The sequence below is a fragment of the Gossypium arboreum genome, chromosome 3 (genome assembly GCF_025698485.1).
Source record: "Gossypium arboreum isolate Shixiya-1 chromosome 3, ASM2569848v2, whole genome shotgun sequence".
NCBI classification, from domain to species: Eukaryota; Viridiplantae; Streptophyta; class Magnoliopsida; order Malvales; family Malvaceae; genus Gossypium; species Gossypium arboreum.
In genome coordinates, this window is record NC_069072.1 from 37,802,218 (window position 1) to 37,817,674 (window position 15,457).

General features: G+C 33.4%; 1 non-coding gene across 1 annotated transcript; it reads left to right on the forward strand.

Annotated features, from left to right (window-relative positions):
* The first annotated feature begins 10,287 nt into the window (after nucleotides 1-10,287).
* LOC128291334 (small nucleolar RNA R71) lies at nucleotides 10,288-10,394 on the forward strand. Its single transcript, XR_008281110.1, has one exon. It is a non-coding gene; the product is annotated as a small nucleolar RNA R71 (small nucleolar RNA).
* The last annotated feature ends 5,063 nt before the right edge of the window (nucleotides 10,395-15,457 follow it).

Sequence of the window (15,457 nt, forward strand, 5' to 3'; positions counted from 1 at the left end):
CTAAAACATTAGGAAGAAAGTTTAGCTTAGTTAGTTTAATTTATAGTTTAATTTTAGTTTATAAAAAAATTTATTTGGTCTTGCATTAATAATTTCTGACTCGATTAGATTAGTAGTTGCTTAACTTGTGATTAACTTGATAAACACATTTACCCACTTGGCAATCATTTGGGTTCGATCATTGGGATACTTGAGTGTCACATTGGCACTACAAAAATTACAACTAACACTATACGCTTGCAGTTAAAACCCATTCTTTAAATTGTTTCATAAAATTGTTTGTTTTTCTGCACACAAATGCATGTGGGTCAAGTTGTTGGCACCTGATCTACCACAAATCGATGTGGCAAATCAGGCTTTTTCCAACACACTTAAGGAGCTTTTTCTCAAGCAAAAAAAGAGTTTTTAGTATAGTTTTTTCTTATGTTCATTATTTTCATATTTTTTGGGTAATAATTGAAAATATCTCGTTTTTGTTTATTTTTGGTTCCAAATTAGCCAATAGTGCCATTTAGAGGCCTAACTTGTGTTTAAGTACTGTATGGAGATGTCAGAGGTCAAAAAACAAGCGAGAACAACACCTATGGTAAAGGTATTGTAACACGTTATACTCGACTTGGTCGCCGAGCCTAAGTAATAGGACACTACAGCACCATCACATATCACATACATTATAAATCGTCCCAAAAGCAAGCGAACAATATTTGTTTTGGCATTTATTAGAATTTTAAGTCAAACTTATCCTAACCATCATTTAAACATGCTAAACACACATGGAACAAACTTAAAACAGGAATTGAACATGCTTTTAAGCCACTAATCAAAAATTATAAAGAAATCACATAGGTACCAATACTGAGTTAAAGGTATCGATAATTCTCCTAGATGGTATGATACCACTTAGAAAATCGGTACCAAATTAGCATTATATTTCTCGTCTAAAATTAAAATCCAAGAAAATATTGGTACATTTCAAAAAGTATCGGTTTTATTACCCCGAGTATCATTTTTAAAACCCAAATATCGATACCTCTGCTTCAGACAACAAAAATATAACATATTAAATTAATTAGCCCAACCTAACTTAAATCCATTCAACATGCAACTTTTACCACATCAAACAATTGTCAAAATGACTATAATAACAATTCAAAACATTAAAAATATGTCTGAACAAGAATCAACATATCAAGCTTAATATCCATAAATCCTAAGAGCAATAAAGTCATGTAAACATCCAAAATCTAGAAACCCACGTGTTTAAGTTACTTTGATTACTTAAATTGATTGAAAATATCCATGATTGAATTGCATATTGGATAGGAACGAAAACTCATTGCCTTTATTCTAAAGTTTTCTTGCAGGAACATGCCTTGGATCATTTCCCTACCACTCACACATTTGGTTTTGTTTGCGTATTGTTAGGTTAGATTTGATATGCCTTAGAGACATGTCAATGTGAGTGTGAATGTATTCGTATGTTATAAGTGTATTAGCTAATAAGTAGAGAATTCTGATAGAGACTGTTAAATTAGGAACAATAGTTATGAGTTATTTAGACAAGAGTGTCGTAGTGAATAGAGGAAAATGTTAGCACAGTTACCATAGGATAGCTTGTGCTAGTGAATAAAATCTTCAACAAAAGGCATAGGAAGTTAAGAGAATAGGAATCAGAGTGCGCAAAGAAAGTGTGATAGTTGGTTTAAAAGTAGAAATAGCATATTTTGTGATTAAGCAAGTGACGTGTTAGTAGGGAATTTCAAGGACGAAATTCTTTTTAAAGGGGGAGAATTGTCACACCCTAAAATTGGGCATAGGAGTTTTAAGGGTAAATTAGGAATTTTGGCTCGGAGTAGGTTCGAAAATTTCGAAGTGTGGTAACCCAAAATTATTTCAACTATAGCTTTTTGAAAATCAAATAAATTTTTGAAAATAAGGTAGGAAAGACCTTTAATTTTGAATAAGGACTATTTTGTAAAAAGGGTTCAAAATAGGAATAGTTTTAAAGAAAATAAACCAAGTTTTAAAATCAATCCAACTTAACCCCCTTTTCACCCTATTTTGACATTTGAAAAGGAAGAGAGCATTCTTAACCTAGTTTGTGTCGTCCCTTGAAACCCCAAACTTCATTAATCTATTTTGATCTTTCAATTTTGATTCCCAAACTCCATTCCTTTGATTTCTATTACCACCCAATCAATAAACCTACATAGAACTTCAAGAAAAACATCAAAAACACCATTATTTTTTTCATCTCTTAAGCTTGTGGGTTTTCTAGATTTTCAATCAAACTATCATTTCTTCTTCAACGAGGTAAAGTTTCATTTTCCTATTGATTTTTAATGATATCTAGCCTTTTAAATAGAGTTTTTACCCATTAAATTGAATATTTTGAATAAAAGTAAAAAATCGAGTCACTAGTGGTGGACTTCGGGATTACAAATAAAAATGATGCCTCAAAGTGTTTTTCAACTTGTTTTAACATGATTAGAAGGTTTCTAAACTTTCCCTAAAGTTTCTTTAAGAGATTTTAAGGTTTATTTGAGTTTTCATGAAAAACGTCTATTTTACGTCGAAGTTTCGGAACCAAGTTTCTGAGTAGTATAGAGTGGTTTGAAGGTTGAGAATTGTTCTTAGAAGTATAATTAGATTATTGGAATCGATTATAGGCAATAGGGATGAGTAAAGATTGAGATAATTGAGTTTCAAGTTCGTTAGTCGAAATTTCAGTTTTATGAGGAATATAGCTTAGGCTTACATTTTTTGTTGGTCTAGGTGAGTCTTTTACTGTTAATTGATGGTTTATGTTGCGTGGTTATTAAATCTGAAGAATCAGAACCTAATAAATGCCAAAAGTAACATGATTTACCCTAATTTTTAACACGTTTTTTAATGATTATTCGATTTAAAATTGTGAATTTTATGCTCCTAATACATTAAATCTATGTTTCTATACTTAGGAGAGCATTTGGGAGCAAAAGGAGTGAAAAACGAGAAAATAAAAAAATCAAAGCAAGTTTCAAGAGCCACACGGTGTGTGAGCCACATGGGTTGCCGCACGCCTATGTGCCAGGCAGTGTGAATTTCGTGAATCGCATTCCGGACATGCAGAAAAACGTAATTTTTAAGTTTTTCGAGCATTCTAAGACTTATATATACCAAATATAAGAGGAGGAGAGTAAGCTATCATAGAATACTCAAGAAAACAACTCAGAAAACACCATTGAAGCTGACTCTGAAGTAGATTTCAATCAAGATTAAATATCTCCTTTTGATTTCTTTGAAGTTTATTATGAGTTTATTTATTTCTTGTGGTTATACTGTCTTTGAGATGCCTTTATTTGTGATTATGAACTAATTTTCTAAATACCTAAGGGAGATAAACCCTATGATGAATTTTTTCTTTTGATTTCTATTTTACGCAATAAATACTTGGTTCTTGATCTCAATTTTGTGTGCTTAATTCTTGGTTTAATATTTTCGGACTATTAATCCATGTTTGATGTGCTCGAATAGAGGAAGAAAAGTCACTGTTTAAGAGTAGATTTAGCATAATTGAGTGGAGTTGCATGCAATCCTAGAAATAGGATTACATAAATCTACCGGATTAGAGTTAAATCTAATAAGGGGATCCATAGATCGAGTTAATGTGATAATAGAGATTTTACTTGACATATTGTGCTTCACACGGCCTCGTACACAGGTGTGGTAGAAGTGAAGTATGATCACACACACGCATGTCTAAAGCCGTGTAAATACTGGCATATTTTACTTTTTATTTCAAAGCATCATATAGGCTAAAATGACCTACACAGCCTGGACACACGGGCGTGTCCTAGGTCGTGTGAGTCTTAGAACTTAATTTCTTTCGATTTTGAAATGGCAAATAGCCTGGGTGGTCTTACACGGGCACAAGACACGACCGTGTCACCTAACAAGGGCCATTACACCACTATGTCCCATATTTAACCCTAGGGTTTTCATGTTCTTTTAGTTTCATTTTTGTTTTTACTTTCCCCTAACCCAGCCGCCAAACCCCTTCCCTTCCTACCCTCACCGACGTTGACCTTCCCTACCCACTTTGTCATCTGTGTGAATCCTTCCCCCTTTTCCTATCACATCATTTTCATCCCCCAAGCAGTCCTTCCCTCATCGTACCATTCGAGCTCCCTAGATCTCTACCTCTATTGCTTACCTCCACACTGACAAGCCTCTATCAGCCTTCTTTGTGCAGCCCCCGTCGTCGGAGCTTCGCTCCCTAAACCTGCGTAAATAACCAACCCTTCCAAAAGCCACGGTCACCCATTCTAGCCCCACCGTCGTGCATGACCTCAGTCCTTACCAACTGACCCTCCGTCCACCATCTCCACCACTGATGTTAACAGTTCTACCCCTACCGTGTGGGTCTATCTTTTTACCTTTTTTTATTTATTTATTGTTATTATTATTAATATTATTATTTGTTGTTATTCTTATTAATATGCTGTTATTATTTTGATTATTATTAGTTTTAGTTATTTAATTTAAATTTAGTTTTTTGTTACTATTCATATTCATATTATTATTTGTGTTAATATTAGAAGTATGTTAGTAGTACTAGTTTTAAGTGGTTTACTATTAGTATTATTTTTATTATTAGTATATTTTCTTTTTTAGTTAGTTGGTTAGGTTAGTTAATTTATTTCTACCTGTTTACTATTAGTATTAATTTTAGTTTCGTATTAGAAGTCGGTCTTAGTTATAAACTGTGTGATTTGGCTCTCGTCATGAGATGGGTTGGTTGTTGATATGTATTTGTGTTATTTTGTATTGCTATTGATTTATTTTGTTGGTTATCTGTTCTTTTAGATACATATGACGAATACTCGCAGTAAATATAAAGTTCATGTTTCCACGTCAAAAAAGCAGAAGACTTTGGGCGCGACCTCATCTTCGAGACCTACCTCAATTGTGATACATCCATGTCTCCAGTTCCTTTCGAGTCCTCAAGAAGACCTATATCAGGACTTACAGCAGAGACCCTTGGGATTAGGTCGTTGTATCGATTGGGAGGCCCTACAGGAGATACACTTGGTCGATAGAGTGCGCACACTAATCAATACAGCTCCTTGGAACCAATTTTTCTACATCATCGAGCCCACCTAATTGGAGCTTACATTAGAGTTTTGTTTGAAATTTTTTATGCAGCAGGTGATGTCGAGACATGATGAGCCGTGTACTATTTCTTTCTAACTTGGTGGTATGACACGTTATCTGAGCGTCTCGGGCTTCAGAGCCGCCCTTAGACTCTACTTTGAGGAGTTCATGAGTGCCAAGTGGTTCCTCACATTATACTAACACATCCACCAGTCCCTTTCTATTTGTTGGACAAATATTCCTATGACTATGACACAATATAACCTAAGCCAGTCGAAAGTGACTTCTCTAACTCCGGCGTTGTGCTATATCCATGCCATTTTGGCACACACTTTGATCGGTTGAAGAGAGACCACTAGTTTTATGGGTACATATAATGCTTCCTTTCTTTGGAGCATGGTGATGCGATGGCCTTTTGATCTTACATACTTCGTCGCCCTACCTTTGCCAATAGTTTGACCGTAGTAGGAAGGGTCTTATCTATTTGGGCCTATATGTGACTTTCTTAGCGAGGTATTTCAGTCTCCTTGCAACTTCAGAGCAAACATCCTCCTTTAGACCCCATAGTGATTATTGATTATGAGTCACATGAGGACGATTGAGCGACAACGTGGAGTGAGTCTACATCGATACATATTACTCATTCTGGACCTTAGGATGAGCATGAGGAGTTTCCCGACAATGATCCTCCTCACCATGTGGACCCACCTCATTCTCCACCACCAAGTCACCCTACCGCTGCTCTTACTGTTAGACTCAAGGATATTTTCAAATGATTTGACCGCTTCAAGCTGTGCTTCTTTGAGTGGTTCGATAGCATCGATGCAGTTTTGCATCAAATTCGTCAGCACCTCTACATCTCTCCACTCGATTATGTGCCTCACGATCCCGATACCTCTCACGACGATGATCACTGATCCATTTTTATTTTATTTGCTTTGATTATTTTATTCAGTTGTACTTTTATTTTTATTTTTGGTTATTTTATTTTTATTTGTAAGACTTCTTTAGTTTAAGTTTATTTTCAACTACGTTGTTCTTTTTATTATTTTGATGGTTGTTTTTATTCGAGTTCGTAATCTCTTTATCTTCTTATTTATTTATGTTTATCTTCTTATTAGTTTGCTTGAAAACATGCACTTCATTTAGATTTGCCTACAATTCTAGTTTTTACTTTTCTGGCGATTTCATCCAAATTTAAGGTAGTTCCAATTCTATCCCTCTCTTTTGATATTGGGCTTATATATGTTTGTACATTGAGGACAATGCATATCTTAAGTGAGGGAAGGTTATTTGTATATCTATAATAAAATCTTTGAATTAATTGTTGTGTTTAAGTAATTTTCTCATACCTTCCATTAGAGTGAATTTTTTTATTTGAATTTTTTATTAGTGTTGTTTTGGGATTAATTTGTGGATTGTTATGTATTGGTTGATTTATACTTTAAGACACAAGAGAGTCAAGCATGATAAGTTGTATTTCAGAAATTATTATTTTAGGTTGTCTGTATGAATTGAAGTATTATCTTGAAATTTTAAATTTGCAGGTTTGATATTAAAACCATAATTTCTTGTGAGCTTTTGATCCTATAGAGCATATATTTTTTCTTGCTCATTTAATTATTGGTTATGAGTGTGTCAACTTTATTTGTTATTCTAGAACTTTCTTCGATTATGCATGTCAAGATAACACCATTGATTTGATATACTTAGATGATAGAGGAACTTAGGATTTAACCCACTTAACCTTAAAAAAACTTACCTATTGAACTAGCTTTTAGAGAACCCCATTGATCCTAACACATTTTTTTATTAACCCATTAATGTTAACCCATAACTCATATGTTTGTTGTAAAATTTTCCCCTTTTTTTGACTTTCTTTTTCTCGAGATTTGAATTGGTTAGTTGCCTAATTATGTTTCAATTTTTTGAATTGCTAATTTTATTTTATTCTAAAAAAGAGAAAAAAAGCAAAAGAAAAAAAAGAAGAAGGTTTGTTTGAGCTTGAATTGCTAGTTTTATATTGTGTGAAATAAACTCATTTTTATTCTTTAATTATTATTGCTGTAAAGTCTGTTAATTTAGCAGGTGATCATTTTTCTAGTTTGGTAACTTATCAACTCGATCCTCGATTATAATTAACTTTTCTAACTTTTTCCATACCCTTAACCTAAGCCCTATTACAACCTTTTGAAGATATCTTGATTAGTATGTCATCTCATTTTACAGTGGTGGAGATTTGATTTTCAAGCAAGCCTGTGGTAATGGCATTTCTCGTTACTGTTGACTACATATTTAATGAACCTTAAATGCTTTGAGTGCTTTAGTGAATCTTTGTGAGGATCTCAATTCTTGTAGATTTTAAATTTAAGGTAATTATGTAGATAAGGTGAGACACTTATATTTTTGTGCTTTAAAAATTTTAGCTTCGACTGCTTGAACCTTTAATGTGCTTTTGGTTGAATTCCTAATGCATGATTATTTACTAATTATCCTGAAGCATTATTAATGAAAATGAAAATTTAAGAAAGCTAACTTGAATGTGGGTTGAGAATTTTGCTTGAGGACAAGCAAATGATTAAGTGTGGGGATATTTGATAAATTCCAAAAGTAACATGTTTTAACCTCATTCTTAATAAGTTTTTGGATGACTATTCAATTTAAAATGGTAATTTTATACTCGTAATTCGTTAAATTCATGTTTCTATACTTAAGAGAGCATTTGGGGAGCAAAAAATGAGCGAAAATTGAAAAATTGGAGCAAGTTTCAAGAGCCACACGGGCTGGACACATGGCCATGTGAGCCATACAGGCTGCCACACACCTATGTGCCAAACCATTTGGATTTCGTGAATCGCATTCCAGACACACAAAAATATGTAATTTTTAGGTTTTTTTGGGCATTCTAAGACCTATATATACCAAATATAAGAATATGAGAGTAAGTTGTGATAGAATACTCAAGAAAACAACTCAGAAAACACCATTGAAGCTGACTTTAGAGTAGATTTCCATCAAGATTAAAGATCTCCTTTTGATTTCTTTGAAGTTTATTATGATTTTCTTTATTTCTTGTGGTTATACTATCTTTGAGATGTCTTTATTTGCGATTATGAACTAATTTTCTAAATGTGGCATTGGTTATTATTTGCTATTTTTTTCTAGTGTTAGTGTTGATTGGTTGTGAGTCATTTAGTTACCACATATATTATAGTAGCTTGCTTAGAAATTTATAATCATGCCCTTTAGAACTAAAAAATGCACGAAGTCTCAACCTGAACCACCTTCGTCATCCAATTATGTCTCAAATAAATTTAAATCAAAAGAGGCCGAAGGGTCAAACCTTAAGGCTTTCTTCATCCTCCAAAGGGTCAAACCTTAAGGCTTTCTCCAATAGATCCTCTCCAAAATTGTTTTCCATAGAAATCAAGGTTTCTAACTCTTCCATAACTGAACATTCTTTTGTCAGATCAGGAAATTTCATCGCTTTAAGAATGTTAAAAGTTACCTGACCATCTTGAACTTGCATGGTGAGTTCGTCTTTCTGCATATCAATTAACGTTCTTCCCGTGGCTAGGAAAGGTCTCCTAAGGATAATTGGCACTTCTTTATCTGCTTCAAAATCTAGAATAATGAAATAGCTGGAAAAATAAATTTATCGATTCTTACCAAAACATCGTCGATCTTTCTTTCGGGGTATGCTAAAGATCGATCCACTAACTGGGGTGTCACTGTTGTAGGTCTTACTTCTCCTATCCCTAGCATCTTGAAAATAGACTTAGGCATCAAGTTGATACTCGCTCCTAAGTCACACAGAGCTTTACCACAGTAAGATTCACCAATGTTATAGGGTATCGTAAAGCTTCCTGGATCCTTCAATTTAAATGGCAGCTTGTTCTGCAGGAACGCACTGCACTCTTTTGCCAAGGCAACAATCTCATACTCACTCAGTCGTTTCTTCTTGGATAGTATATCCTTCATAAACTTCACGTAATTCGGCATTTTTTCTAAAGCCTCTACCAATGGAATATTGATATGTAATTCCTTTAAAACATCCAAAAACTTCTTGAATTGCACCTCCTGTTTCTGCTTCTGTTGCTGCAATCTTTGCGGATATAGAGGTGATGGAACTTTCGATTGGACCGGACAACTCTTCTGAGTAGGTAAATCTGCATCCAAAGAAGATGTTAAAGTATCTGAATTCTCTAAGTTAGGATTTACCTTGTTAGTCTTTGTAGTTTCTGATTCTTTTGGTGTAGGAATTTCAACAGCTGGTTGACTTTCCTCCTTTTCAACAGGCTCGTCTTCGACATCAATCAATCGGGGTTCCAGAATTTTACCACTTCGCAATACCACTACCTTGATATGTTTTTTACCTAAATTTCTTGGATTCTTAGTATCACTCGGCAAGGTTCCTTGTGGTCTATTACGAAGCTTCGTAGCTAACTGACCCATTTGGTTTTCCAAAATTTTTAGTGTTGCTACTTGGCTTTGGATCAAAGCGTCATTCTTTGCCATGTATGCTTTCAACAAGTTCTCCAAACTGTTTGATGCCTCAGCTTGAGGTGGTTTTGGAGCTTGCTGATTAAACCCTTAAGGTTGGTTAGGTCTATGCTGCATAAAGTTGTTGTTTGGTCAATTTCCTTGTTTGGTCAATTTCCTTGGTTGCTCTAAGAAAAGTTGGGATGATTATGCCATGAAGAATTATAGAAGTTGGACTGGGGTCCTTGTCCACTCCTATTTTGGTGTTGGTTCCCTACATAGTACACTGACTCGGGATTCAATGGGCAATTCTTGAAAGAATAGCCTTCTCCACAGTACACATAGGAAACTACTTCAAACAGACTTGGTGGCTGAGCTGCAAAATTATTAGCACTATTAGCAGTAAATTGCTTTAGCATAGAGGAAATAGACGGTACCTGAGCTAATAACGAAGTGAGAGCATCAACTTCATAAACTCCGGTTACTTGTCTTCCTGAAGCTATTTGATTTGTTGGCCATTGATAGTTATTTCTTGCGATCCTCTCGATGATCTCATAAGCCTTATTATAAGACTTAGACAAAATTACACCATTCGTAGAAGCATCTACCATCAATCTTGTATGTGCATTGAGACCATTATAGAATGTCTCCAACTGGATACAATAAGGAATCCAATGATAAGGACACTTACGAAGTAACTCCTGGAATCTCTCCCAAGCCTCATATAAAGACTCGTCATACAATTTTTGGAAAGTTGTAATCTCATTCTTCAACTTAGCATTCTTGCTAGGCGGGAAATACTTTACCAAAAATCTCTCTAATAATTCTTGCCATGTAGATATAGAACTTGGTGGCAATGAATTGAGCCATGCTCGTGCTCGATCTCGCAACGAGTATAGAAAAAACTTCAACCATAGTGTGTCTTTAGTCATATCGGCTATCTTGAATGAATCACTTACCTTTATAAACAATCGAATGTGGAGATGTGGATCTTCCGTGGGCATACCACTAAATTGGCCTACCGTTTGTAGCATTTGAAACATCATTGGTTTCAATTCGAATTGGGTTGCCTCAATATCTGGCCTTCTAATTCCTGGATTTAACTCATTGAAAAGCGGCACAGCATATTTTCTGATGCATCGGTCCCTATCATCAGCAATGAGGATAGGATTTCGTACATGATCAACTTCATTACCTTGGTCTTGATTCTAATTTCCAAGGTCCATCTCGGCTTGTCTTTGAGCTGTTCATTCACGTCTTCTTTGTCTAAAAGTTTGCTCAATTTCAGGGTCTACTTGAAGTAAATCGATAATCCGATCTATGCTCATAAACACTTGAAAAGAAAATCGAAAAATTAAAAAAGAATAAGTAAGTAATGTTAGAAATAACCAAATTGAAAATAAATAATTTCACAAAAAATAACTATGGAAACAGTTGACAATCCCCGGCAACTGCGCCAAAAACTTGTAACACTCGGGTTTGTGCAAGTGTACACAGTTGTTATCAAGTAATAAGTAAGTATCAAGTTATCGTCTCCACAGGGATTGTATTTGTACTAAGTCAATTAATTTGTAAAATTATATTAACAATTTGATAAATAAAAACAATATAATTGAGAAGTGATGATTAAAATATATTAAACTAAATGCAATGATCCCTGATGTGATTTATCCTAACAAACAACTAATGAATGAAATAGATTTTAGCAGAATTAACACAATAAGCAACAATTATAACATAAATAAGCTAGCACAATTACTTTAATTAAACTCAAATTATTATCAACATGCTTATCAATATTAGGAAAAACATTCCATGGAAATTTGATCTTTCATGAGTTTGGAAACCACATTAGGTCTTTTCAGAATCCTTTACTTAGTAAATACGCATTTTACTGATCCTTATTTACTAAAGGTTTCTTAGTATTTGTGCGAGGTAATAGGGACGTGTTAGGTTTGAAACAGTTTAATCACACAAATCTAAAAACTATGTAGATAACAAAGCCTGGTTAGGGTTGTTATGTAACCTACAATTTAATCGGGTTAGAATCTAAATTGAGCATGCACATTTCAATTATGTGTCCATTAGCCGTCGTCTGGTTAGGATCGCTCAGCTAATTTATGTGCATTTCAATCACGTATGAACAAAATACAGACTTGATTTTAATTGAAAACATGATCGATTGAGGCACAAACATTATAAGCATGAACCAAATAAATATTATTCAATCAAAATAATCATCCTAGCTTAAATAAAATTAAGCTATCATTGTTGTAAACAAGAACAGTATACAAATAGCAAATATTCTTGGATTAAATTAAAGAAAAGAAAGATTAAACCCAATTCAAAGTGGTTGTCACCCAAGACTCTGACTTACGAGGGCTCCTTCGTTCCTTCGTTTAGCTCCTTTGCTGATGGCTCTCCGAGGTGGCCGACAAAGGCTCTTTAAGAGGCTAATTTGCTAAAAATCTTTATGCGAAGATGATGATAGCGTGAGGGCTAAGAGAATTGAGAGAGGACAGAATGGTGATTGAGTGAGGGATGATTGAGGGATGAGGGATGATTGAAAAGTGAGAAATGGGGTCTTATTTATAAGTGAGGTAAGGGAGCTAGTTTGCTAAAAATAGGAGTGTCCATCTTTTGAAACTTCATCCATGGGTGGCCGGCCATGATTTGTGGAAGTGTGGCTGATTTTTGCTTGATTTAAGTGCCACAACATCATTAGGATCAAGACTCGGTCAATTGCAAATCTCTAGGTAAATCTCCGATTTCTTCAACTCTTCAAGGACCTTGTGTAATTAAACAAAAATTTGATTTATGACATCCACATGCAGCCGAATTTTGGGTTGACTTGGTCCTCCATTTGGATGGTTTTGTAATCAACATAAAGCTCTCAGACTTATCCAGCAATAGTAAATAGTTTAGAGGACCAAAGAATATAATTTAACCACTTTAATTAATCAATTTACTTAATTAATTAAAACCCAATTTATTAATGAAACATATTAAAATAAATTATTAAATATAGCTTTATATTTTATTATTTAATTTAATCATGCATAGCCCACTTTATAGTAGAGGTGATCATGGGTAGGTAGGGTCGGGTTTGGGCAGGCCCAAACAAAATTTTAGGCCCGTCTGCTAGGCCCGGGCCCAGCCCGGCCAGAAATAAAATTGCTAAGCCCGAGCCCGGCCCGGCCTGGCCCGGTCCATATTAAATTTTTTTTTGCTTATTTCATTAAATAAAAATTAAAAAATATAATAAATCAAATATATTTAAAAACATAAAAACAAATATTAAAACAAATAAAAATGATACTAAAACAATTCTTAAAACAATACATAAATTGACAATATAATAAAAAATGGTTATATTAAAAATTTAAAATAATTAAAAATAAAATAAAATAATATATTAATATATTATTCGGGCCGGGCCCGGGCCAAAAAACTCTTACCCGAGGCCTTGCCCATTTTCTAAACGGGCCTCATTTTTTTGCCCAATCCCATTTTTCGGGCCTATATTTTTACCAAATCCTCCCATTTTTGGGGCGGGCCTTCGGGTCGGGCCAGGCTGCCCAGCCCATGATCAGCTCTACTTTATAGCTTGAAAATATAATATGCTCAAATTAATATAAAAGAAGTCATTTTCTGCATGAAAACTATATAATAAAGCATAAAATCACATTTTAATAACTTCTATGTCCCAATTTCATATTTTCATATATTTCATTAATTTGTTAAGCAATTACTTGGTTTTAACAAAAAATTTAAGTAAAAAGGTGATTAATTATATAGGAAAAATCCTATATATTTTTCAGTTTACAAACGACTGCAAATAATTCACCACTAAATTGTACAATTAATGTAACTAAATCAAACGAATATACATTCCTCAATTATACTTAAGTAATTATAAGTTTCATTTATATGCATCTAATAACATACAACCGATCAACCATAAATATATATTTGTACTAGATTATAAAGATCAAAGTCCAATTGTAATATTATTTAATACCGTAAAATCCAACCTACTAGGTCTATGCCAACATAATTAAAGATGAAACAACCAAAAATTTCTGAGACCGAGATTGTGGGTAGAATTCTGATATTGAAGCTCGATAAAAAAATATCGTAGTAAATATAACATGCGCACAAAAACAAACAAACCATATGCTGAGTAAAGTTCTTAGCGATTTTTCCATAACTTAAACATGTAACAATAGTATAACCAATTCCTAAGTACAATAATTCAATCTTACAATATCCATCAACCAAGCATAATATAAATATAAGACTTCTTTAAGTACATGCCCTATTATATGCCATTGAGATTTGTATCACATTCCATATAACAATTAAATTATAAAACTTTCTATTATTTTCCATTTAGCCCTTATTTCAACAATCAATTTCAATTATAACCTTTTACTTAATAATTATTATTAACGTATTTCAAGAAAACCATTTAACAAGATTTTACTCTTGATTTCCTTATAATTTTCATCACATTAGAGGCATATAAGCCAAAAGAGAATTTGGTGTACTTTATCAATATAATGAATATAATGAATATTCTTACTTTTCCCCCTTTTTGTACATCCCGTTCCATCCTCCCAAACCTTCGCAAAACCATTTTCATAAGATAATCATCTTTCCCCTTAAAACACAAAAATTACCCTTGAACAAGTCTCAATTTCACATTTACAGCGTAAAGGTCACAGTAATACCAAATAATTGCATGGACAACATCAATCATAATACCGTAGTATCTTCCTCCATTTAAAAGTTTAATCATATAGAACATCATTTTCGACAAAATTAATAACTCCATTTTGAACAACATTTAAAATTTAATATAATAACATATTTTGGATAGCATTAAAGACCATATATAGTCAACATTAACATGACTGACACTTTCGAGCAATAATAAAGGATACCTTGAAATAGCAAAGTCTATGGCGTCAAGTTCTACAGCGATCTAATGTTTTGAAGAACCCCTACAATACGTTTGTGATTTAGTTGAGTTAGATTATGTTAAAAATGTAAGAGATTAATATAATTTTTTGAACCGCTACAATTTGCACACTTTAAAACACGGTTAAACAGAATTTTTACACATTTTAAACAGCATAATATGATCAATATATGACATTAAGGCAGTAAATATACTTAAATTTTGGAATGAAATGAAATATCCTTTTCAAGTAGCATCCTTAATAATTTTTCAATAGCATAATAATGCTTACTTTGAGACATTGAAGCAACACTTTAATTTAATTTAGGACAGCATAATAATACTCAATTTGAAACATTAAAACAGCAGCTTAATTTAATTTAAGACAGCATGAAAATGCTAAATTTGATACACTAAACTTTAATTCAATTTATGACAGCATGAAAATGCTCACTTTGAAACACTAAAACAGCAGCTTGATTCAATTTAAGACAGTATGAAAATGCTCAATTTGAAACAATCAAAACAACAGCTTTAATTCAATTTGTGACAGCATGCGAGCAGTAACAATACATAGCATTAAAATCAATAAAAAGTTACTCAAGGCTTTTTAAACAAGGGAGTATGTATGCTAATTTTCCAGCATTTGGTCAACATATAACCTTTATAAACAGTAGCCAAATTGTGAAAAAATGTCAACCAAACTTCCCTTCATTTAAAAGAGCAGTTTATGGCTTTTAAATCAAGGAATTTATATGCTGAATTTTCAACATTTGGACAACATTAAACACTTACAACAGCAGGTCAAAGAATTTAAAACAAGAGAATCTGCATGCTGAATGTCTAGCATTCTCTTTCAACATTTCAAATATTCAA